Source organism: Rhipicephalus microplus, chromosome X, assembly GCF_043290135.1.
Source record: "Rhipicephalus microplus isolate Deutch F79 chromosome X, USDA_Rmic, whole genome shotgun sequence".
NCBI classification, from domain to species: domain Eukaryota; kingdom Metazoa; phylum Arthropoda; class Arachnida; order Ixodida; family Ixodidae; genus Rhipicephalus; species Rhipicephalus microplus.
Window position 1 is genome coordinate 253,784,927 of NC_134710.1, and position 26,840 is coordinate 253,811,766.

Consider the following 26,840-nt stretch of genomic DNA (forward strand, 5'->3'; position numbering starts at 1 on the left):
TTTCTTTCTGTAGAAAAAAGAAGAAGTAATATCGGAGCGCCCGGCTATAAGTGCATGCTTTATGCTGTTTGCTCAAACAGCATCCTTTCGCAAAAATGACACGCACTCACATTCACCGCTTTCTATGGAGGCTAAGTTGCCCCGGTCGTGACTGACGTCAAATAACTTGTGTGCCCCTGATGTCACTTCTGTCACACCCCGCTTTTTTTTTTTTTTTGCAGCGTCTCCTGCACCACGTGGTGACACAGCCGGCCCACACATAAGTGGCTCCTGCGCCGTACGGAGTGGACGTCACTAAAAATTATTACCTAAATCTATTTAGGTGTATAAATTATTATTGTATAATGCGTTAAACCTACAAAACTTTTACTAAGCAGGTGTTTGATAAGTCAATTAGCCCATATTTGTTAATTAAACAGATATTACAAGCATTTTATATACAGGGGGCACCATGAGCGCTATGGTTGCTAAAGGTAAACATTGCGAGGTGGTAGCTGCCTGCAATGTGTGCTGGTGGTGAAAATTCCGACAAAATTGTGGCCATGGCCTAGGCCACCCCAAAGGAGGACTGAAGACCCTGTGTCGTCACTGCTTCATGTGATTGCTGGATGCTCAGTTGAACCTGGATGTTGGAGCTAGCACGGCCGTCCACCATGCCGCAGCTTCATCTGAGTGTGTGCGCCATGAAGTTTCTCAGGGTGAAGCGCAGATTATTATTGTTGGACGTACTGAATTTTCGAGATTGCAATGCCAAGCGTGGTGTTGTCAAAGGTGAAAGTGTCCTTGCTGCCGAGGTTTGCTTGTCGCGAAGGGCAAGGTCGACGATGAAGTAAATGCTTTTTCACAGTTCACGTGTGACTGACGACGCACATGCAAGAAGCCCCAGTGTGTCTGCGAAGTGTTCCTACGATGGATTGAAACAACTTTATTGTAGTGTTCTTACGGAGCCCGTGATCTCCGAAGACAGAAGCTACTGCATTGCCGGCTGTTTTGTTAAGTGCGAACACTTACGGCCGTTCCCATCTATTGCTACGTAAATGCTCCCGTGCTGTCACTGGCCGTGCATGGTATTCAGCAAGGCAGACAAGGTGCTTTGTAGTTAGATGGGCTAACACCGTCGAGACTTTTCTCTGGCATCGTTTATCAAGTGCTGATCGCCTAGACCATTGCTGTACGTGGTACGTCAGTATATATTTTGAAGCGGCCTGCCAGTTACCTCACGAGGTGATGGTACACTGAGCGACATAAAAAAGTTTGCTGAGACTACGTTGCAGTGCGCCTTTCTGTCATCAAAACTTTCATAAACCGTGGAAATCAACATTCGTGACACGTGTGCCGGAGAAACCAATGCAGCCAGCTGCAGTTGAGTTTTTCGTGTACTCTTGCGTCTCGCCGATTAAGAGCAATAATTCGCAAAACACTTTATTATAATAAATATAGCCAACTCTGCGAGAGTCATCGAACATCCCATATTAAAGAGGATATAGGACCACCACCAGCAGCAAGTCAGGCTGACGGGAGGCCAATTAGGAGGCGCAAATGTTAAAACAATACATGCGCAAATAAAAGAAAAGAGATAAAGTAAGAAATACTGCAATAACGCTCGAACCATTGACCCCACCAGTTCTTATTGTGCCGCTCTAACCTGCTACGCCGCAGCTGCCAATCTGTTTTGGATTAGTTAACAAGCTGGTTTTATATTGTTGTCACGCTGGACCTAAATAACATTTTTTTTACTTTTACGTATGGACGTAACTTCTATGGTTTCTATCATTACGTCTAGACGTACCGCTGAACACTCCGACTATTCAAATGAAGTGCCTAAAAGGAAAAGTGCATGACGTCCCTTCCGTGCGGCGCAACAGCCGTTTCTGTGTGGGGTAGGCTCGTACGCCGCGCGGCGCAGCAGTCTCTGCCTTTTAAAAACGATAGTATTTCTTTGGGACCTTCAACGCAAAAATTCTCTCTCTCTCTCTCTCTCTCTCTCTCTCTCTCTCTCTCTCTCTCTCTCTCTGTGTGTGTGTCTGTCTGTCTGTCTGTCCACTCATAACAGCATCGGGTATTTGAAACGGCTGACCCCATCCGCAGCGCCCACATATGTTGCTCAAGAATCAGCACTCATACTTGTGCAATGGTCGATTAAAAAGCAATTATTGCGCGTGTCTGAGGCACCATAACAACACATATATATTCTGCATGTACGCCTCTTACTAGAAAAGGCATACATAAGTAATTTTAAGGACCGTAGCGCTTATCACGCTGCGCTCATCATCCAACGCTTGCATGGAAACACGAGTGTTTCCAACGCTTTGCTAAAGCGAGACGGTGGTGGCACCTACCTATCACCTTGCGTTCTACACCTTAACACCTCTGAGGCGGGCGCGCACACCTGTCTAAGTGCCACGCGCTTTGTTTTTGAAAAAAAAAACTGCCAGATGGCGGTCATGTCTCTCGTGTGACGTGACTTGATGCGCTCATTCGCCTCTGCTGCACGCTCAAGGCACTCTAACGCAGCGCCTCCACATTACGATTCACCGATTTCTTGAGCAGAACATTAAATAAATGTTTTGTTCACTCCCTCCACACGCAAGACTATCATGTTTCGAATGCAGATACGGGGCCATTTTTTACACAAAAGAAAAGCCATGTCTGGTCAGATAGGGAAGCAGCATTCTTACCCTGGATTGCCCAAACGGTTGCGTAATTTATTCAGAACAAACTGCGCTGATTAATGTGATTCAGGGTAATGACTTCAGCACACTGCAGTGCTCTCGCCCACCCATTATTCTGTACTATATGCAACACTTTCTGAGAGAAAAATGTAGTGACGGAGCCTTATCACCCATTATTTTATTCTTATCCTTTCGCATATAACTTCTCTTGAAAACTTAAAAAGCTGCCTGCATACAGAAGTGCATATTGAAATTATAATAAAAATACATAGCTAGAATTCACTGAACAGAAAAAAATATTAATGCTAGGAAACCAGTGAGCCCGGTCAGAGAAACTTTGTGTGCGGTCAGTTACACTGCACCAAAGTAAAAGCGAAATGAAAAAGAAAGCTCAAAATAGAACTGAAGATGCATGAAATTTCTTGTTATGCAGTGGTCTAGTGGCTAAGGAACTCCGATGCTGACCCGCAGGTCACGGAATCGAATCCCGGCTGTGGCGGCTGCATTTCCGATGGAGTCAGAAATGCTGTAGGCCCATGTGCTCAGATTTGGGCGCACGTGAAAGAGCCCGAGGTGGTCGAAATTTCCGGAGCCCTCCACTACGGTGTCTGTCATAATCATATCGTGATTTCGGGACGTTAAACCTCACATATCAATCAATCTTGTTATGCCAACTGTTAATTTGAGCTCACATTTGTCACTATCACTATCAAAAATATATTTTCTCAAGACACTTTATTATAATAAATATAGCCAACTCTGCGAGAGTCATCAAACATCCCATATTAAAGAGCCTGCGGATAGGACGACCACCAGCAGCAAGTCAGGCTGACGGGCGGCCGATTAAGAGGAGCAAAATGTTAAAACAATACATGTGCGAACAAAAGAAAAGAGAAAAAGTAAGAAATACTGCAATAAAGCTCGAACCATTGACCTCACCAGTTCTTGTTGTGCCGCTCTAACCTACTACGCCACACCTGCCAATCGGTTTTGGAACAATTAACCAGGCGGTTTTGTAATGTTGTCACGCTGGACCTAACTAACATTTTTTTTTTTACTTTTACGTATGGACGTAACTTCTATGGTTTCTATCGTTACGTCTAGACGTACCACTAGAAACCATAGCGGTACGTCTATTGGCCAGTGCACCTAAATTGACAGATTCCTTTTGAATCTGTCAATTTAGGTGCACTGGCCAATAGCAACTGTTCGCCCCTCTGCTGTGGTCTATTGGCTAAGGTACTCGGCTGCTGACTCGCAGGTCGCGGGATCGAATGCCAGCTCCGGCAATTGCATTTTTGATCGACGTGAACATGCTGTAGGCCTGTGTTATCAGATTTGGATGCACGTTAAAGAATCCGAGATGGTCAAAATTTTCGGAGCCCTCCACTACGGCGTCTCTCGCGACCATATGATGAATTTGGGACGTTAAACCTCACATATAAATTAATCAATAGCAACTGTTCTGCATAAGTTCACTTAAGTGCACTGTTAGGGTTACCAGCTTCACGGTATATATTTCAATCGGCGGCGGCTGCATTTTCGACGGTGGCGAAAATGCTCGAAGTTCATATACTTGCCCTTGAGTCAACTTTAGAAAAACCCCAGACAGTCAAAATTTTCGGCGCCCTCAATTACGGCGTTCCTCGTAATTATATGGTGGTTTAGGCACGTTATTATATTATTAATAATATTATTATTATTATTAATATTATATTATTATTATTATTCACTTCTATTTTTATTATGTTCAATTAAAATTTTGTTAACACTGATTGACGTAAGCTTTATGGTATAGTGTTTCGCATTTATCCTATCTAGGTATTTTGTTTTGAGCAATGTACACGAAATATATTGTAATGAGCCGAGCTCTTCTCGTGGGTACTCAAGCCATCCCAACATAAAGCTACCATGGTTAATGAGCAGCTTTGTGCAACAGGTAAAGTGAAGTGTCTGGTTCATTGCTTCTTATGCGGAATATCCTTCAAGTTGAGCAAACCCCGGTAATAAAAGTCAGAAGAAATATGTGAACTTTCGACAAGTTATCAAAGCCTTTTCCGCTGATTTTATGCGCTGTATAGATCGTTAACGGTAATTGAAAGGAGCTAGAAGCTTGGCAGTGTTCTTATTACCAGCAGCTAAGCAAAAGTTTTCTAATTTTCTTTCTGTGAAAGTTTTATACCTGCCCACGGCACACAATTACCATTATAGGGCAGTGCGAAAATTCACGTCTTTGAGCGTATAGCAACTGACGAAATTATGCGAGGAATTTTAATGCGTATGATTTACATGCGCCCCTCTCCGAGGCATTCAGGTGGGCTAGTTGATTTTTTGGTTTTTCGAAGGTAATAATTTGCGGGAAAAATACTAGCACTCGTGTAAGAAACATATAGAACACCACCAACGCAAAACACCATAGAACACCACTACACTTGTGGTGTTCTCTATGTTCCTTACTGGCACCCCTGGACCTCAAAACAGGAGCATAACGTGTAAGGTCATTATATTTTTCGACTTTCGCAACAACTATTCAATGCTGCTGTAAAAGTGAAAGGTAGGGCGGGGGGTAGGGGGGAGAGAAAATTACATTAGATGATTGATTTGCGCCATAGGGTCATATTCGCCATGTATGACCTCGGTAAGAAGTGGTTGCGTGGCAGTTTTTGGTTTACATTTATTTACGTTGTGCGATAAGCCTGGGAAGGCATGTCGACTGTTGCGCTGCATTTGCTCCGGCTAGCAGCATTGTTTGACGGCGCTCAGTAGAAGCGTACAGCCGGATTACCCCTGACCTCACGGCACCCCGCGAAGTGCTGCAGTGCCTTAGACTGCTGAGTGTTTCGAGTTCTGTTAACTCAGGAAAATGAAACCAAAGTTCCCGTGGGTGACAAAAGGGGTAGGATTAGAAACGTTATGGTGACGACCCCCGAATGCGCCAGCACTTTCAGCCGGCGCATCAATGAGCATCTTTCGAGACCCAGCGCGGAGGGGTGACTCCTCACATTGGTTCAGCTTCTGGCACGGCCGTGTACTGTTCGCGCGGGGACTCACTCGCTGGATTTCGTGCCGACCGGTTGTACCCCCGTGATCTCCGACGACAGCGCAGCTCTGGCCTACTGCCTCGCCCTATTTCCTGACACCGACAAGAGCTCTCGCTCAGTGGTGCCCCGTCCTCGAACTTCTGCGACCGAGTTTTTACCTCCGTATGAGGTTATCCCTGCGCCTCTCTCTCTTCTTGCTCCTCTGTCTCTCTATAACTTTAATTCCTCCCTATCTTTTTTTAATCACCCCTTACCCCCATTCCCTGCGCAGAACTGTGGAGGTGCCCTCCGTTGAAAGAGAGGCAGTAACGGAACTGCGCTTATTTCTTCCCTTTCCCCTTTTAAAAATCACTTATATATACTGTTCGCGCGCCTACAACTCGGCTGCACGATACGACCTCGGGTGGTGCGTCTCGGGCGCCGAGTCATGAGAGTTGGTTTCCCAACAACAAAAGAACCTGAGTTTCACTCGCCATATTTCGAACTCCGAATGTTTGATGATTTGATTACCTACTTTGAGGGGCTCGAAGCACCAAAAATTGTAGAATTCGACAGCGTTCGGCATAATGACCAATAGGCTCATAAACATAACTTTATTATTGTTTCAACTTTGTTGAAAAAGGCAACCCTGCTTCTTCCTACATTTCAGTTTCGTTTTGCCGATGCCTGGCTCTTTCCTTAAGTAATTCAGACAAAACTCCCAGAGCAAAAGTTTAAATGTGATCTCTGAGGTAAGCCTGCTTATTGGGTTCTTTCAGGTGGCCACTTTAGGGATGATATGCGGCATGCAACGCCGAAATGCGTAACAGAGCGAAATGTACTTACTTCTGGCCCTTTTATATGCGATTCACTGAATAAGTTGCGACGCGAACGTCACACACAAAATTTAACTTTTCTGACTGCGCAGTTATCAATCGCATGAACTCCCGAAGAAATACTAAAAGAAAGCTGTCTTAAGCAAAGCGGGCAAAACAACTGTGCTGGTAGGGGATGATAAATTCAAGTTTATTAATTTATCTGCCTGTTGCCAATGTCTTGTTTTAATTGTAACACTGATTTTATTATCTGCATACTTTCATATGTAATTTTGTCTATAGCGCTTAGCTATAATATATCCAGATATATACGTTGATTGTTTTCAAAACCTCTGAAAAAAGATCTCCGTCGAAGCGTTCTAGCCGGCTAACCAATCACCTGTAGTCTGTTAACAAAATAAACAACAACCTAAGCAATGTGTTTAGAAAAACTAACTTTTTATGGGTGTCTAATCTTGCCGGAACCAGACAGTATATATCATTGCTATACCACGTTCATAAAGGGGTATAGCAACGAGAAAACTAAAAAAGCAAAGGCCAAAACCGTCTGGGAGCAGGATCTCCTCATTCCTCTTTGTCGTCAAGAAACTTGGCTCTCACGTATTAGAGGGAGAAAAACAGCGAATGCAATGTGTCGCATAAGTTATTGAGGACAGAGCTCCCACCCAAAAGTGCAGCATTAGGCATCAAATTAATTAATAAATGTCTAAGCACGAGTTTTTTTACAATATTGGTGTTATTAGCAAAGAAAACAAATTATGTTCATATTTCAAACGTAACAAACACTCTGTATGGTTATGAGCTACGTCGTAACATAGCGGGAGACTATGAATTAGAAATTATGAAAACTTGTTTGATTAGTTGGTACATGCCTATTAAAACATAAAAAAAGATACGCGTGATGGTATACGTGTATTTTTCTTTCCTTTTTTATTGTTATGAAATACTCTCGTACAGTTACCTTTTAAATGTTTTCTATTGATTTTAGACTCAAATATAATGTTTAGAATTAGCTGAAAAGGATGACAAGGTACTGAAAAAAATGGCTACGCAATAGCCATAGGAATACACATATACAAATAATTTCGGTTTGTATTCACGAAGGCGTTTCTGAGAGGTGGTACAGTAAGACTGCCAAAATCTCTAAGGGTATGTCCGGGCCCCCGACTGGCGGCACTTATTCTCAGCAGCAACTTTAGCACACTAACAATTTAAAGCAACAGGTAGCTTCGACTGACCTTTTAAGGCTTTGGGAATTTCTTCAAGTTTCTCACTCACGCATCTAACAAAACTTTGACTACGCTTTCGAGACGTTTTGCACATTGTTTTAATCTGCATGCTCGCACTGATATGCACAATTGCCAACCCTTACCACGTACCTAAAATAAATACATCATAAAAGGGTTTTCAAACCGGGTTTCATTTGTACTCATCGGAAAGTTCGACTTTAAAAGCTTGAAAACGTGTGGCTCCGATCACTGATATCTGACCTTGCTTATTATGCACAGCATAACTTGTTACCTCGTCAGCCACTGATAGTTACGTCGAATGACAACCTGACTGCAGAATAATAGAAATTATATTTTCCGCCCTTCATGAAATTCACATGGTTAAGTATAACCTTGATGTGGGAATTTTCATGCTTTTTTTTCAAGTCCTCTTTCGCAAAGCAGTTTGCACATCTCTGTCGTGTTGAATCCCACTCATGAGACGTAATCGATTCCAAGAAATAGTCAGGCAATCGATCGTAAACAGACGCGTAACTCTACGTGGGCAGCAATGCACACATTTTCGGCAAAATTGGTATCTTCTCAAAAGGGAAAGGCCATTACTTCCAAAGAGGGCCTTGCGCCACCGAAATCCCCACCATGCGTGTAGAACGTGGACGTGCAGGCGAGGCAGCAGGCTCGAGTGCGCAGTGTGCGGATAAAAAATAAAAAAGCTGTTGCGCAGTTTATACCGGTGGTCGCTGCAAACCCCAACGCGACGACCATCCAATCAATGCTTTATGTGATGGGGCTTCGCGCTTAGAACTTAAAAACTTGGCCAGCAGTTGGCGTATATATTTTCCATCGATACATTTATTTATATTTCTTTCTTTTCGCTCGTTATTATTGGCTTTGGCCTTATCGTTAGTATATTGTGCTGTGAGTAATAAAAAAGGGGTGAGGAAACCACGCAGTTACTTTTTTTTAGGGAAGCAATTTTTTTACGCAATTTGAGGTTTTTATATATTTCGCCTTTCATTATTAGCTCGGATAAGACACACGACTCGCACAAGACATGCACCACCGTTATCACACTGTAGTTCATCAAAATTAAGAATGCCACATGGCTAAAAATGTGATAGAGGACAAATAAAAACAGAACGCAAACTGCTGTGCAAAGTGTCCAATAGGTGAATTTCAGCAACATACGGCACTGAATTCCTTTCTTCCTTTTTTGATTTGCACGCTCTCCATAAATGTATCGTCTCCGAATTCATCCCAAACACGGATCAAGGGACGTTGGGTCAGTGATAACATTATAATCTAGGGATTCACTTTACTTGATGCTATCGAATATTTATCTTTGCCTTCTGCTGATCGGCTGATGCTTTGCGTAACGTACACTCAAACCACCGACGACGCGCTAAACGCATCGGAAGGGGTTATCACATCGTTATGCATTATTTCGCCCAAGATACCTTTAGCAAGACTTGAACAATAAAAAAATAAAAGAAAAGATCGAACACCTTACCACAGCAGACACTTCGCTACAAACGACCTCTTTTTTTGGAGTGTCTACCCGTCGGAATTCAGAGACCGCAGCGCTCTCCGGTCGACGAACAATGTCTTTGCTCGGGAGCGCACTGACAACGCACTCTGTGGTTCAGGGCCTCATGTGGAACCCCAGAAGCTTGGGTCAGTGTCAAACTGGTCAATAATTTTAAAAGCAATCACACTACTTTTTCTCACGCATGGAGCCTCTAAGAAAAAAATGACAGTCTGAGGGATAGGATTATGAGCAAACCATTATTAAGATAACTTACAAGACGTATAAAAAGAGCGATAATTTAAGAACAAGAAATCGTAATCGTGCTTCTTTTTGTTAAAGCTTACTCGAGTCAGACAAAAGCGAGATTTCCTTCAGAAAGTTACTTGAAGTAAATGTCGCTGAGTATCTGTAACAAACATTTAAATCAACGAAAGATGAAAATAATGTGTAAAAAAGGCTCTTCGTTTCAAGATTACATCAAAGGAATAAAAAAAATGATTCTGAGCAGTATATTTTAGGTCACGGAGGAAGTGTCTATGTTGTACCGTAATCAGCATAGACACACCAAATCGAGTAGTATATTTACTTGCTACTAACCTGGCTCGCGGGCTTAACACTCTTTTTGTGTGAAGACCGCTTAAGTTTTGAGCGCCGCAGATAACGAGCCTTTTGGTTTGTTATCAGCAGGTTGCCTATAACGAACCAGTTTATAACAAACCAGTTTGGTTTCCGAACAGGTAGCTCGAGAGGATTAGCTTTGATAGCACTATCCGATATTATAATGAGTTCTATATTGACAAAGGTGATTTTAGATTGTACTGAAGCTTTGGATGTACATAATCAATAACAATCTCTTCATGTTGACGGAGTATTTTCCGAATCGAAACATTTAAATCAAGGCGTACCACAAGGCACAATAATGAAACCCTTGTTGCCCCGCCGTGGTGGTCTAGCGCCTCGACTGCTGACCCGCAGGTTGCGGGTTCGAATCCCTGCTGCGGCGGCTGCATTTCCGATGGAGGCGGAAATGTTGTAGGCCCATGTGCTCAGATTTGGGTGCACGTTAAAGAACCCAAGGCGGTCAAAATTTCCGGAGCCCTCCACTACGGCGTCTCTCATAATCATATGGTGGTTTGGGGACGTTAAACCCCACAAATAAATCAATCAATGAAACCCTTGTTGTTTACCATATATATATTAACAATTTAGCTGATTATCTCAAGCTCTCCAAGACTGTTTTACATGCCTATAACACTACTGTTTCCGAGTCTGATAGGTTCATAACATGTTAAGCTAAACAATTAACTAAAAATAGTCCCTCAGTAGTGTAAGACAAATCGTTTCTTTAAAGCCTGTGAAAACATAGTGCATGTTATTGAAATTTATTCAGAGGTTGCTGTCATGCCTACCTAAAATAACTACCAACAATTATTGAATATCTGTGACAGACTGTGCATCATTTCTTAGAATAAAACTAAATTACAACTTGAAATTTACTCATCACATTGCATTCATTAAAACTGCTTTTGGCATAAGATTATTATTCAGAGGACAAACAGCATTTCCACCACAGGCTTTATTATAATTATACTTTGCAATATTATTAGCCATATTACGTATGGGATAACTACATGGGGAAACACATACCTCTCATCTATTCAACATTTACAGAAAATGTCTATTCGTATCATCACTAGTAGTTCATTGCAATTGAATGCCTGCACACTTCTGATTAATAACTTTATCTTACCAATTTCTGGTTTCTTTAAATATCATTCAAGTATTCTTTGTTTTAAATTACGCCATACCGGTCTGCTTTATGAACTTATTGATGGTAGGTTGCCTATATACTAATAATTCCCGAGGTCTTGCACACAACCTTAATTTTCTGCTTGCTCGCTCTAACACTAACTACGGTGAAATCACATCTTCACTTTCCTCACTTAAAACTTGGAATGACTTTCCACTCTCCATAAAGCTTCTAACATTTGGGCATGAATTGAAGTTTTATATTATTTGTAAATAGTTTTGTAGATAGCTTTACTTGCTTTAATTTTAGTCATTTCTTGGAGTGTAATGTTTTGCTTATTTGATTCTTTTTATGCTACACATGTCTTGTGTTCCTTTTAATGTTTTTTCAGAAATATATCCTATATTTTTTTTCTTTTGCATCTCCTTTGTTTGCAATTTCAACCACGGTTTTCCTTTGCAGTTACTGCCTTTTGTACCCTTGTCTGCATATCTGTTTGTACCGATCATTGTAAGTAGAAGTGTAAATAGGTGAAAGGTAAACTAAACCAAAACTTAACCTTTTGCGCCGCAAATGGTACAGCTCATTGGGTATTTGTTTCAATATTTATTATTTATTGGTTAAAAACCTTAACAAACTCTAGTGACGCGTCTGTTAAATACAGAAATGTGGATTTGTTTCAGCCTACCATTCGCATGAAGCGCAAGGAGTAAAATTTGCAGATCTCACGTACCGTGGGAATCGCTGATATGCGAAGCATGAATGTGGAAGGTTAGTCTTTCACTTTAAAATCATCACATCGTTACGAGGTGCATGGATATACTACATTGTAAACATAAGCAGAAATGTTATGTGCACTCAGGCATCTCGATAAGATGCAAGTATAGTCGCGTAACCACGGCACCGCAAACGTTTTCAAATACCAGCCCCAGCATCGGTAGGCATGTAAATTTCGCTGTACATGACTTCCATACCATGATTAAAATGTTTGCGCCTGACATATGTGTTCGTCATCTCTTCACGTCCCGTAATGCCAAATTTGGTATATGTGAAGCTAATGATACGGCCGGGAGCGCGCTATGAGCGTAGCGTGTGGCCATGTTTTCAATGACAAGCATGTCAAGATTATCATATTTTGATGGGTCACTTACCTTTGTCATTCATTCAGGTCACGTAATACCAAATTTGGTATATGTGAAGCTAGCGAAATGACCGCGAGCACATCATGAGCATGGTATATAGTCATGTGCTTGAATTACACGATTGTCATGATTATCATGGTTGTACCAGTCATATACCTTCGTCATTCATTCACTTTACGTAACCCAAAATTTAATGTATGTGAAGCTATCGAAACGGCTGTTTGCGCACTATAGCATAGCATCTAGTCATGTTTTACATGACGCGCATGTCATGATTATCATACTAGGACCTGTCATTTCCTTGGTCATCCGTTCGCGTCACGTTATACCAAGTTTGGTATGCGTGAAGCTAGAGAAACGACCACTAGCACATCAAGAGCGTGATTTATAATCATGTTCTTACATTATACGCATGTTATGGTTCTCATGATTGCACGTGCCTCTTATTTTTTTCGTCCATTCACGTAACGTAATAACAAATTTGGTATATGTGAAACTAGCAAAACGGCCGTGAGTGCATCATAAGCATGGTATGTAGTCAAGTTCTTACTTGACATACATGTCATGATTCTGCGTTAGGGTCTGTTGCTTTTGTTCGCCATGCAGTCATGTCATACCATACAAGTTTTGAAATATGTCATGTGAACGAAACCACCGCAAGAGCAGCAAGGCCACAAAATGTAAATCATGACATGAGTGTCTTACATATAATAATTTTCATGTTATGGCTAGTCACTTAAGCACGTCATACAGTCATATTATGCAATAAAATTTTTGGAATCAATACCATCAACGAAAAGGCTAGGAGAGCTTAAAGTCGTAGGCGGATGGATAGATAGATAGATAGATAGATAGATAGATAGATAGATAGATAGATAGATAGATAGATAGATAGATAGATAGATAGATAGATAGATAGATAGATAGATAGATAGATAGATAGATATGCAGCGACGTGATGGCGTCCAATGTAGACGTGCCGTCGTCGCAGGTTAAATGAAAGGATGAGACGTGCAGGAGTAAGCGAGCTGCCGAAGTAGAGCAGCAGCCGGCATAAGCGGAGTCGCCGCTGCAGCGTCCAGCCAGGCTAGGAGCTAAGCCATTCTGCCATTCCTCGTGGCTCGCGCCACACGAGCCACGCGGCTCACTTCTTTTTCGGCGCGGTCAGCTGGCCAAATCTTGCGTGACGTCACATAGCCCCCCCCCCCCCCCCAAGCGCTTTGCACGATCGAAAACTTATTTACAAAAGAAAGAGAGCAAGAAATACTATATACATGGGCGGAAATGCGTAAGGTGTCCGTTGAGAAGTCCAGGTTGTCAACGTGGAGTAGCCGTCGGTAAGCAGTGGGTCTCTGCCGGGTGAGTCTGGGAGAATCGCCAGGTCCTTCAGGTCCGGAACGGTAGCAGAGGCGGGTCAAAGTGTGGCCGTAAGGCTTGAGCTGGCTTGAACATGGCCGCAAAGCTCAGAGGCAGCGGTGCAGCGCCGGTCGCTTGTCCGTTGTCCGGGTCACTATAATTACGTCCGGGTCACCATTTGTAGAGAAACAAGAGACGAGACGGTGGCGATGAACCCGTGCCGAGGTCTCAGCTTTGTTTTGGGACGCAGGCATAGGCGGAGCGGAGGCGTGTATATATATATATATATATATATATATATATATATATATATATATATATATATATATATATATATATATATATATATATATATATATATATATATACAATGATTGGCAGCAGCGCAGGCTTTCTGTTGCTAAACCAACGAATTTCACTACACAGGCGCCGAGACAGTGCATGTCGGTGATGACCACATCAAGCCGGCGGAATCATCTCTTGAAGACGACAGAGTGACACGTGCAGCTACGACGGAGTGACACGTGCTCTGACGTGGAAGTGGTCCCTGGTGCGGCACTGCCATCGACGCTACTTAAGCGGAACCATGCCCAGCGTTCCTCACAACGGTTGGCAGCAGCGGCTTTGGCAACAGGCTTTCTGTCGCTAAACCAACGAATTTCACTACGCAGGTTAGTTTTATTCCATTGAAACTTTCCATTGTTCATATTTGCCACTCCTGCTGCTGCCAACCCGGTGTATTTTTTTTCCTTTTGAACCATGGTCACGAATGCTGAATTGTTGCGTGAGGTTGACGCACTTCGAAAAGAGGTGGCAGAAATGCGCAAAAGCCTTGAGATGTTTAACTCACTGTACGAAAAAATGAAAGAAGTTCAGGAAGCGTTAGCTTTGGACAACAAAACTTTGAGAAAAGAAAACGAGGACCTAGCGAGAAGACTTTCTAATTCAGAGCAATACTCTCGTATCAACAACATTGAAATCAAGGGTATACCTTGCGTGCAAGGGGAGGACTGCAAAGCCATCTTGCAAAAACTTGGGGACAAGATAGGGTGTCCAGTGACCTCTACAGACATTGACGTCGTTCACCGTGTACCCGCCAAAAAGGACAAAAACATAATAGCCCGATTTTGCGTGAGAGCAAAGAAAGCTGACTTTATCAGCAAAGCTAGGAAAGCTAGGTTTACTACGGCAGACCTTGACCTCCCACAGACCCCGGCCGTTCTAATCTATATCAATGAACACTTGACGCCTGAAAACAAGCGCCTTTTTGCGCAGGCATTAGCTCTGAAAAAAGAAAAAAAGTGGAAGTTTCTTTGGACTGATGGTTGTCGTATCAAGGCGAGGGAAACGGAGGACAGCCGGGTGTGTGTCATTGGAAGCACAGGGAACCTGTCGAAAATTTGCTAATGGGACCTAACCAAGTTTGACTTGGCTTGATAATGGGTTACGTGCCTTCCGGGATAAAACATTTAGTCTCAGCTAAAAAACCAAAATTGACGTTTTTTCATCAAAATATTCGTTCACTGCCAAACAAAATAGACGATTTCAGCTTGCTACTCGACACTTTCAGAACATCGTTTTCGGTAATAATGTTAACTGAAACTTGGTTAACGCACACATTGGACATGTTTCAGCTTCCTGGCTATCAATCGTTCCTCCGAAATCGTCGTGATAAGCGAGGGGGTGGTATCGCACTCTTTCTCAAGGAAAATATCTTGGCTGAGCTCATGGTTGAATTTACTGATATAACCGCTGATTATGAGGTGTTAACAGTGCAGAGCAGTAACATGTTCTCCGTTATGTACAGACCTCCATCTGGTGACACAACAAGATTTTTTGTATTCCTTGAAAAGCTTTTCAGCTATTCATTAGAAGAGAAAATCAACCTGGTCTTAGGTGGTGACGTCAATATAAACACGCTTTCATCATCCCCGTTACAAAAAGATTTCCATTCACTCATCACAACTTACGGCTTTTCAAACACGATATCTTCTGCAACACGTGTGACTATCGACGGTGCATCTCTGTTAGATGTATTCATCTCAAACATTAACATCGACTTGTTAGAGGCCGATGTTCTGTACACTGACATTACTGATCACCTAGGTATTATATTACTGGTAAATCAAATGCACTCCATTCCTAGTAAAACTACAAAGCCAGTTCTTATTCAATCTATTACCTCATCAATTCTTGAAGAATTTCGCAAAGTTATTGCCCAAGAGGCATGGAATAGCGTTTACAGATCGAAAGATAGTGACGTTGCATACAATGCTTTTATTCGCACTTTCCAAACACTTTACCATGATCATTTTCCCAAGAAAAAAGTGGCACGGGCATCCAGGGCACGCAAACCTTGGCTAACGCCTGAGCTTCTTCGTATGATTAAACGCAAACATGCCCTGTATGCTCAATTTGTGAAGTCTAGAGATAAAGCCCTCCTAAGCGAATTTAAAAAATATCGAAATAGTCTAACAAGTCAGCTTAGGTCTGCAAAGAATGCCTATTTCGCAACAATGTTTAGTGACCCAGTCAATCAAAAAAGTGATGTGGTCTGGCGCAAACTGAATGCTTTGTTAAAGCCTACTTCACTTTCAGTACTTCCGGATGTTTTGAGTCACGATGGCCAAAAACTTTCGGGAAAGGCGATACCGGATGCGTTTCATGAGTTGTTTTCATTAAAACCTCAGTTAAATAACGTTGATGGCCTCGATAACTATGCTCAGTTCCTGCCTGTAAACGCGTTTAGTAACTCTATTTCTTGCCCCAACTACACCACTGGAAATTTTTTCTTGCTTCAGTACTATTAGTAACAACCGCTCCTTGGACGCCGATGGTATCCAAATTCGCCCCATAAAGCATGTGCTTGACATCATATGCCCTGTTCTTACCCATATTTATAATTTAATATTATCTACAGGTGTATTTCTCAAACAAATGAAGATTTCACGCGTTGTTCCTGTTTACAAGCATGGTACTTAAGAAAACATTAACAATTATCGACCTATTTCAATAATCCCAGTGTTTTCAAAAGCAATGGAAAAATTAATGCATATCAGATTGTTATCATTTTTTAATCACCACAATTTGCTTCAAGATTTTCAACATGGGTTCAGGAAGCATCGCTCTACTGAAACAGCCCTCTTGACTCATAAAGAAATAATCATAGATGCATTTAGTCGTAAAAAAATGGCATTAGGCATATACGTCGATTTTTCTAAGGCATTCGCCCTAATCAGTCATTCCACCCTTCTCAGCAAATTAGAAAATTATGGTGTGCGTGGGACAGCGCATGCTCTTTCAAAACCCTACCTTTCAGAGAGGACACAATTTGTAGATGCCAACAATGAAATATCTGCAAGGAAGCCGGTCGTTGTAGGTGTGCCACAAGGAAGTATTTTAGGGGCACTTTTATTTTTGAATTATAATAATGACATTGTACACTGCACAAACAACGCATCATTTGTCTCTTACGCCGATGACACAACAGTTTTTATTACAGAGAGCATGGAAACAGAGATGGAAGAAATGGCTAATGAAACACTGTCTGCTATAGATACCTGGGCTTCAGTGAACTTACTAAAACTAAACCCTTCAAAAACACAAGTCATTTTATATACGCCTAAATGAAAAACCTTGATAAATATTATGAGCTTATTTCTGGGCTCTCAGCAGTTAGACATGGTTTATTCTGTTAGTATTCTTGGTGTATATTTTTCACGACACCTCACGTGGAATGTACATGTTGATATTCTATACTCTAAGATGTCATCGGCCATTGGTGTTCTTGCACGTATGCGATCTCTTCTTCCCACTAAGGTCAAAATTATGATATACAATGCACTGGTATCATCTTTGTTACAGTACTGTAGCTTAGTGTGGTGCACAACCGGTGTGATGACTGTTTTAACTGTTTTGCTGTGGAGAGGTTGAGGTGACGAATTTGCGCAAGTTGCACTTACTACAGAAAAGGGCCGTACGACATATTGCGGCTGAACACTATCTGTCCTCTACAAAACTTCTTTTTCTAAAATATGATATTCTTCTAGTTTTCTTTTTGTACAACTACAGGCTGATGTTATGCTATAAAGAGTTTGTCAAACATTGTACCAATACCACAACACATCTTGCTAAACTTAGCGTAAATACAAGTGTTCGACTCACCAGGCACAAAAAAGTTTGAACTGTACCCACCCCAAGAACATTTTATGACAAGCAATCATTGTCCTACAGACTACCTTCTTTGTTAAATTTTTTAAACCGCGAAGATTTCGATCCTTCCTCTAAAGAAAACTGTCAGATTAGACACTTCGCCCAACTGATACATTATCCTCAATGATACTTCTCTCAGAATTTATGCCGATTTTTTCCTTATTATTATTGCTTTTCATGTACATGCCACTTCATGACCATACATTTGAACTACTCTCTCTTTATCTTAGCACTGTTTTCATAAACTTTATGTATTACTTTTTCGTGATGTTATACCTGTATGTTTATTTCATATTTGTTGTACATGATTGACTACCATTCCTGCTGCTTTGTCAACTTGTGAACGGGGTCAGGACCTCGTCAAGCTCTTGAGCTTTTAGTCCTGTACTCCACCTTATCTAAAGGAAATAAAATGATTGATTGATATATATGTTGTGTCACGCAAGATTTGGCCAGCTGGCCGCGCCGAAAATGAAGTGAGCTAGATACCCTCAAAATCACCAAAGTTCTCTAATAAATGCTTTGCATTTTAAAAAAAATCCGTGTATTCAAGGCAAGAGTACCTACACAAAGGCTTTGAATGCACCAGACTACTGGTATTTTGCACAGAACTTCTGCAAAAGCTTCCAATGCAGTAGCAGGGCACCACCTCGAGTTCTATGCCCTCAACGTACTACACAGGTTATTACAAGTGTTATCGTACATTATTCTCGGCAGGTCTCTCGCGTTCAACTTAAAGGGCAGTTATTCGTCTATTGGGCGTCATCTAAAGGGCGTCGTCTATTGCCTAGCAAGATAACAAGTAATGGGCGGTAGAAAAGACAAGCGTTGCTAGATTACGTTCTCTAATCGCTTACGCGGCGACCGATAACGGGGGATAAGTGCAGCTTGCCCCGTGGTGGAGAACAACGTTTGATATGTTGGCAGTAGACTACGCACTGCAGGCGTGAGCAGAGAGGAATTGCAATCTAGCAGCGCCTATATACCGGCCATAACTCGTTTTTTTTTTTGGGGGGGGGGGGGGGGGGGCAAAAGATGACGCTGAAAGCGAACGTGTTTTCTTTTGATGCTGATTGATAGTGCTGTAGGCAGCCGCCGCAGAGCGCAGGCCACGCGTTCGCGTGTTCGCTTTCATAAAGGACGACAGTATACATATTATTAGATTATTGAAATGCGTGCGTTTCAGATTTGAGACATGCTTTTACGCTTTAACAACATGTAACTCGATTCACATAGGTAAATTCACCTTGACGTGGTAATAACAATAATCACCAATTAATTTCAATCAGCTGATGTGGTGCGCTGATTCAAAGACTAAACTTCGTACTCTTTTTTTTAAACGCAGCTAGGGATTGCCTTATCTCTTATTTTTGCATATTATTGTTTTAGAAAAAAAGGTAGGTAACTTTATTGGCACTAGCTGCTCTTCTTCCCGCGTCAACAAGACTAATAAAAAATTCCAAGCACGGGAAAGACAGGCAGTGTCAAAGTTTAAAATCACCTCCTCTGTTTCGCACGCTTCCAAGCAGAGACGTGAAAAAGAATAAAGGCACGTTAGAGGATAGTTTATATACAAGTTCAAGTGTAATAAGAATATAATGTATAAAAGTTGGCTATATAACAAGTGTATGAAAGGCGGGTGGTGGACGCATGGCGTCCACACTTTCTTAACTTATTCTTTGGGTGTTTTCAAGGTCACAAGCGTTGTACCCCAGAAAACTTCCGGTCACCTAACGCCTTACCAGCTCCCAACGTGGAAACTGAAAGCGAGTTTCGAAGTCATTTTTGATTGCTAAAAAATGTCTCCCTTTAGTTTTTGAGACAACCGGAGCGTGCGTAAAGTGGATGTGAATATTTCAAAATTTTTATGTTGCTCAAAAAATTTATTTGAATATATTTTGTTAAATAAGAAAAAGAAAGCACAGAAAATCAGCGGACGATTTCCTAGAGCTCTCCTTACCCACCGATGCTATTTTTGCACATTGGTGGACGAAATTGGATGTCACGAAGGGGCTGTGTTTGTTTACAGTGAAAGGGGCAAAGGCACGTGATTAAGTAGAGATAGTACCAGTTGGGTGGAGGTGGAAGGAATTGCGTTGTCAAGTTGTTCTGAAAACACTTTGTGCATACCTCGGAAAATATTCTTGAAGACTTCACAGCTAGCTTTGCAACAAGCAAAGCGGAAAAAAAGCTCCGAAGAAAATGATCACGTGAGGAGACACAACCACTTCAGAGCAGTACTTTACGCCAGTGTAGAGTTGTACGCTTCGAAAGAAGTACTTCGGCAGTTATATAGGGAAAGAATAGGAGCAAGGATTGATGGCCAGTATCAGTATCTGGTGTTTTACGTCCCAAAACTACGGGATGATTATGATAGATGCCGTAGTGGAGGGCTTCGGAAATTTCGACCATCTGGTGTTCTTTAACGTGCGCTGATATCACATGGTACGTGTGCCTCTAATATTTTGTCTCCATGGGAATGCGACCACCGCGGCCGGGAGTGAACGTGCGACCTGTGGGTCGGCAGCCCAGCACCCTAGCCACTGACCCACCGACGTGGACTCACGGCCATTATCTCGGCAACCTTCAGTTTGCCGATGACATTTTGTTGTTTGGGAGTCCTGGTGAATAACAGCAGCGAATGTTCCATATCTTATCAGGTTAGTGTTAAATCATGGCTTAAGACTAATGTGTAGAACTGTATGACAACATTTGTTTTTTGACGAGAAAACATGAAGTCTGAATGCCTAAAAAATCTGTGCAGCAGTGCGCAGCGAGGTCAACATGTAGCAGGAGATTCTATCAAGAGAGAAGCTTACGAAACTACGAACGGCCGCTCACCACTACTGTTGAAAATAAGTGTGTGCCGTCATTGTATTTACCCGGTTCGGAGATATAGGGGAAAAACACTAGAAAATTAGCGAAATGCGAGAAGTAGATAAGAACAGCGCGGCGCATGACCGAGTGAAAAATATGTTAGGAAGAAACCGGGACTCTGAAGTGCTGACTAGAGAGCAAACAGATGTTGCCGATATAATAGTTTGACTACACAAAAAAGAATTGAGCTCGGCGGGCCATTTAATAGGTATAGGGCAAATAGCCGGCTGCCCATAAAATGGACATAGTGCACGTGCCTTGGTATAAGAACAGCAGTCGAGGGTGGCAAACACACAGGCGGAGTGACGACATGAGAAAGTTTGCTGGTTTGAAATGGAATAGGTTCACGCAATACAGGTTGAGTGGCGGTCTTTAGGGGAGGAGTTGGTCCGGAAGTGAACATAAAATGAGCTGATAATGGCGTGTATGTTTTAGTAGGTTTGCTGGAAACAGTACATTGCATTAAAAGTAATATCGTCAGACCTTTCTCATCATTTGTGCATCTAATTAGTCAGTGGATGACCACTTTTACCTTCCGGTTTGCTGCTTTTTTCTTGTACCATCGCACGCTGCATGGCCCTTATTGGCTTCCTTGGTGAAGTCAACTTCGAAGTTTTCGTCGATATGTTTTAACCAGTAAAATGTTATGATGATATCCGCTCATTTTTGAACACATCGAATGAAGAGCTGAAGGTTGAGCCATATTGAGGCCTCTTTCTAGGATACACAAAGGTGCATTTTTTGACCCCCTGAGTTTTGACGGAACATCCACGCTCATGTAGCGCTTAATATAAAACACCGTCGAGTTGTGCAAGGCGGCAGCTTTTAATGCGCCGAGTGTGACAAAGCGCATCCTCTTTTAGTTATTACGTGCGGGTTGTCAGCTGTGTCCAGACGTGCTGAGTTCATTCGAGGTGATGAATTCTTTTAATTGTCTCTGCAAAGCTTTCCAAAATTGTCCGAAATGGGAGAAGATAAAAAGTCGAAATAACTGAGGAAGGAGCGTACCGATGCGGCTATGAAGATTGGGTCATTCGCGGCATCTTTAGTTTGGCCTCTGTTACAGTTCGCGGAAAACAGTCTGCGGGTTACAGAGCCCCGAGGTTATCCACTCTCTTTGCGTCCAAAGGTGCGCCAGAATTATTTACATATTTTACACCCTGTCCTTTTTTCTATTAATTTTTCTTTGCCTATGTTTTGTCAAGGCAGTTCACAGATTTACGACCACGGTAAATATAATTGCGCATGCGAAGCGGATGCAGCAGTTTCGGGACGGTTCTGCTGTGTTTCAATCTAAGTGCTTCTCAGGAGTATTTCATGTTTCTTCTCATGAGTGTGGTAGGATGACTAAAACAGTAAAAATGAAAACAGTCAAGACACAGAAAAAAATGCGTGATATGTTTTAGGGTGAACTCGCAAAGCTAGCGAGATTTATGTGGGCAAATATGAAAGAGCGAGCAACACTAAAACATTTTATGTAATCATCAGGTAGCAGCACAGAGAGAGAGCCGCAATAAAAAAAATTGGGAAAAGCAGGGAGGTTAACCAGAAATTGAAGCATCCCGTTTGCTACCCTGCACTAAGAAAAAGAGGAAGAAAGATGAGAAAGAAAGCGAAAAGCAAAATAAACGGGCGAAAAAGGAAAAAAAAATGAGCGGGGGGCGATAGCCTATTCAATAGGCCACTACCACGTTAGCGAAGAATAGTAAAGGCAGGGTTCTATTTTGATATGTGCGTGGTTTTGTCAGCTTTTTATTAGGGAGTACAATGGTTCAAGTGGTAATTTCTGCACAATTGTCAATATATTAAAATGCCTTTCACACTATTTATCAGCCGCCCATGAAATACGGTCTTGCACGTAAAATGAAAAATTCGCGAAGTTCAGTTCAGGTTAGTAACAAAATAGTTGCAACACGTAACATTCTGAACTCCTATTTTGGGCCGCGTTGTATAACAAGCGAAGTAACTTTTAAAGCGCATTCACATTATACATCTGTGCAGAGCATTTGCCTCAAAGGCGTTTCAGTGAATAGAACTGCTGCCTTTCGGCACTTTCGTTAGCTGATGGATAACAACGAAGAGGTGCTGAGAGCCACGTGCGACACTTTGTTGTTGTATTACGATAGCGATTGCAAGTTAGTAGACTCGTGTGTTTTATCGTTACAATCATTAATCGCGGGCACAAGGAGCCGACATGGCTAGTGGCATTACGAGTATGGGCGCCCTCATGGAAAGACAAAATCACACTTGTCTATAGAGCGGTGAAGTGCGGGTCTGTGGACGCTGTGTTTGTCTGAAGCTGCTTACTCACGTTAGTTACAAGTTTAATTCAACGCTTGAATTACAGCTGAAGGACCTCAGCATTCAGTAGGGCTATATTATGCATCACTACGGCATTGGTGTACGCGTATTTTGGCATAAAACTGAAGCTGAAAAAGCAAGCTGGGCGCTATATAGACAAGTGTGGTTCCGTCTGTAGCATAGTTTGAAGCCTTCAGGGCATCTTCACATGAGAGACGCGAGAGATATAGGCGTGAAGTTAGATGTCGTCAATGGCCTGCGCTCTTAATTACACCAGTATTTGCCTGACGAATCTCTGGCACAACCCAGCGAAATCTATCCGTAATTGCATGTACACGCATGCTATTAAAGTTTGGAAGTGGATGTTTACTACACTTTACACAGCCTATCCAATCAGTCTTCTTTCACGTAGTTTTCCCCAAGTTAGCCATGGCCTTCTGTGCTAAGTATGCCGGGTGATGCCGGGTGAAAGTAATACTTCTTCAAAGTATAGTATACGAGCGTCATGCACTCGTACAAGAACTGGAAATCTCAAGCCGTGTTAAGCGAGATATTCGGCTCAAAAGTGCAGAATTCAAGAACTGCAGCTCCCCCCATCCTTCCCAGGGGAAATTACTTCTGTTCGCTCTCATCTTCCTTAGATACCAACTCGCTTTGTTTGTTCTTATATACAATCAGACAGCAGAATGAGTAGTCAGTCCCTGGAGTGCATACGAGAAAAATAAAAAGTAGGGAAAGAAGCGGAAGCTGATAAATGATGCCGAATTACATTACGTAAGCCATCGCCCGCCCTTCAAGATACATCTTATAATCATCGCACCAAATAGCCTGATTATAAAGAATGTATAATGGCTTTTGAATTGTAGCATATATCTTTCATGACTGCTGGTGTCAGGTAACTTCGCTCGAGTCAGCCTTTATATTCAGAATATTACGTTTGTTAGGGTACCCGATATAAATAGATCTTTCGCCTTGGTCGCTCCCTTCTCAGAGCTCGAATTTCGCCCGGTGGTTGCAGGTGGCTTCCCTTTGCGTTTGCGTATGGATGCAATACTGTCGCGTCTAATTCCGAACATTTTAGAGAACCTCCCTGCGCTGAGAATCAGAATGTGAACAATCTATCATTACCTAACTAAACCCTAGCAACAATCTAGAAGCAATCTATGAACAGCTCTCATCCTCCAGATAAGGCTTAGAAAGAACATAAAAACAACCTCACTACTTTTTAGAATCGTCCTATAGCTGTTTTACTGTTTCAAGGCTTGCGCGACCTAGTGCAAGCGTCACCATTTTTTTGCGTGTTTATATGTAGCTGTCATGATTTATTCTGTGCCATAAAAAGTTGGAGCTCGTATTGCACTGAATTATAGCATTCAACCAATTGGAACCTGTAATTTAAGAATCCTAGCCAAGAGTTTGATGGAAAACCATATGACCTTTTATAGCCGTTCCATAAAGTTATGAATCTTGTTACTGGTTAACAAATGAAGAAATTTAGTCGTTCATTGTTCAGTGACAAGCTTGACTGTTACTGTGCGAGAACTTACACCATCGCGCGAAGTTCGGCATGACTGAAGGAGCTTTTTACACACACCAATGGTCTGCTCTGTTTCCAATTCGGCACGTTATTCTCGCTCGGACAAACTCACGCTGCAGCTGCATACACGCTAATTATAGTTCTAGTTTTCTTTTGATAAACTTTCTTAGTTAATTGCTGCCAGGAACCCTTGTTCACTGCTAACCTAGCCCAGACGCTCTCTGCGCAAAGTTGTCAGCTTGTTTTTCCAAACATTTTCCGCTGAGCGTTCTATGACATTTAGGGAACCCCAGGCGGCCCCGGTAGTTTTCACTACAGTACCCGGTGATCTCTACTACGGTGTCTGTGAGAGCGCACTTGCTTACTATAAAAGCTCGAAGCCTCATTTATCACAGTCCCTGTCTTGAACTACGCTGTGCTTACATTGTAGACATTTATGGGTCTTATCCCCTCTGGGTGAGCTCACGAGAGGACGTATAGAGAACTGCTCGGCCGCCAGCGCCTGTCTATCCCGTCTATTAAGCTGTCATAACTCCCACCGACAGCCGTAGACAAGCGCCACCATGGTTGCGCTGGCAAGATCACGGAACTTTTTTTTCTTTTCTTGAGCGCTTACGGGAAGAATTTTGTTTTATCGTCTCTTGAGTGAACTAGCACCGCAGTGAACTTTTGTGAGCCCTTCAAATGTATATCTATAGCGCTGTGGGAAGACCAGGACTGAAAGATAAAACAAAGAAATAACTCACAAAACTTGGCCACCCTGCTCCAAGTGTTTGATCTGAAAGACACAAAAAAAAAAACAGATAAACGAAAGTACAACGCGACCATACGCGAATACCAATCAGTTTATTCTGACTGGTGCGCATGCGCAAGAACAGTACTCAAGATAGCTTTCGCCCTTCGAAATATATCGCTTTTTCAAAACTTTAGCATAATCGCGTGCATAGAAAGAAACACATGTGGATAAAAAAAGAATTAGAATAAAATATTTACCCTTGTGCGAATCAGATATGTAATAATTATTATTGTGTTTAGCATCATACAGACATATTTTGGCACGCCTGACACTCAATGAGAGTCGGTAAAGAGTCAGTGCAAATAGTTAAGGACATAGCATACTTCAACAGACCTGCTAAATGGACAGTGTCGCATGGTGCGCACCAAAATATGAATGACTTATAATCAGGGAGCTGAGCCAGCTGGTACGTTTTTATTCTAAAAGAGACAGGTCTTTGTTTTCGGTGTCCTGGCTTTCTTGTTGTGTCCGTGCTTGCACGCCCTGTCTATTTTAGTATACGTGTATCCCATGATGATGACGAATCAAACTTATCTCAAAGTGATTACAACTTTAGAAGAAAAAAGATCCACCCACAGTCATCGCTGTCTCACCCAGAAATAATTTGCATTCGTGTTCTATCCAATTACGTCCGTTGAATTTCGCGACGTCTTCTAATTTTGGGTAGTTAATATAGTTATTTTGTTGTACAGATATGCGTTTCTTTCACTGGTTTTACGTATCGAACTTGAATTTCTGGGAAAATCTTACAAAAGTTTCGGACCTCCACAATACTAAAACTACTACTACTTACTACTAATGCTGCTACTACTACTACTACTACTACTACTACTACTACTACTACTACTACTACTACTACTACTACTACTACTAATAATAATAATAATAATAATAATAATAATAATATGCACAATAAAAGAAGGCAAGGTAGACACGGACAAGAAGCGCACGGCTCGTTCAGGCTGGTACATGGTAAAGCAGCTTAGGAACCTCTCTAAGCTTTTATATTATTCTGGCCTCAGAGGTGAGAAGCAAATAGATATTTTAATCAGAAAAGACATTTTTATTACATTGATTTTCTTGAGCGTCTTCAGGATCCGCTCTGATCTACTCCGAATTGCCGCACTTAGCCACAACGGCCATTTTTATGTCATGTGTTTTGCGCAGTGCAGCTTGGTACAGGGGACCTTTCTCAACCTTTCGCAACTGCTAACGCTCTCTGACCATATTCACTGTAGTGAAACAAAGCATTAAATAAAAAGCAGACCATGTCAGTTTTATATTGCAAAACATATACGTATACCTTATTTTTTTAAAAAAGCCGGTAGACGTTGTCACACCTGTCCCGTTTATTAGGGAGGCGATCGCCGGGCTAATTCCAAGAGCCGAAGTATCGGCCCCCCCGAACCGCACCACGAAAGCGTGGACAATTTAGAAGTGGTCCTTATTGGTGCGCCAGCGGACGCCGGCTGTGGCCCAAAGAACAAGACAGAGCCGAGAGTTGATAAACAAACAAAATTATATTCTCATTAACGGCAGATCAAAAACAATACACACGTATGCACACTCCACAATAGTTACATA

General features: G+C 42.0%; 1 protein-coding gene across 2 annotated transcripts in view; it reads right to left on the bottom strand.

The window, feature by feature from the left end:
• The window catches only part of LOC119161591 (uncharacterized), a 146,090-nt gene that overhangs the window by 92,916 nt on the left and 26,334 nt on the right, over positions 1-26,840 (bottom strand). For both annotated transcript variants that reach the window (XM_075878946.1, XM_075878945.1), the window contains exon 2: positions 25,207-25,238. The gene's annotated coding sequence lies outside the window, so the exon portion shown is untranslated. The remainder of the gene's footprint in view (positions 1-25,206; positions 25,239-26,840) is intronic.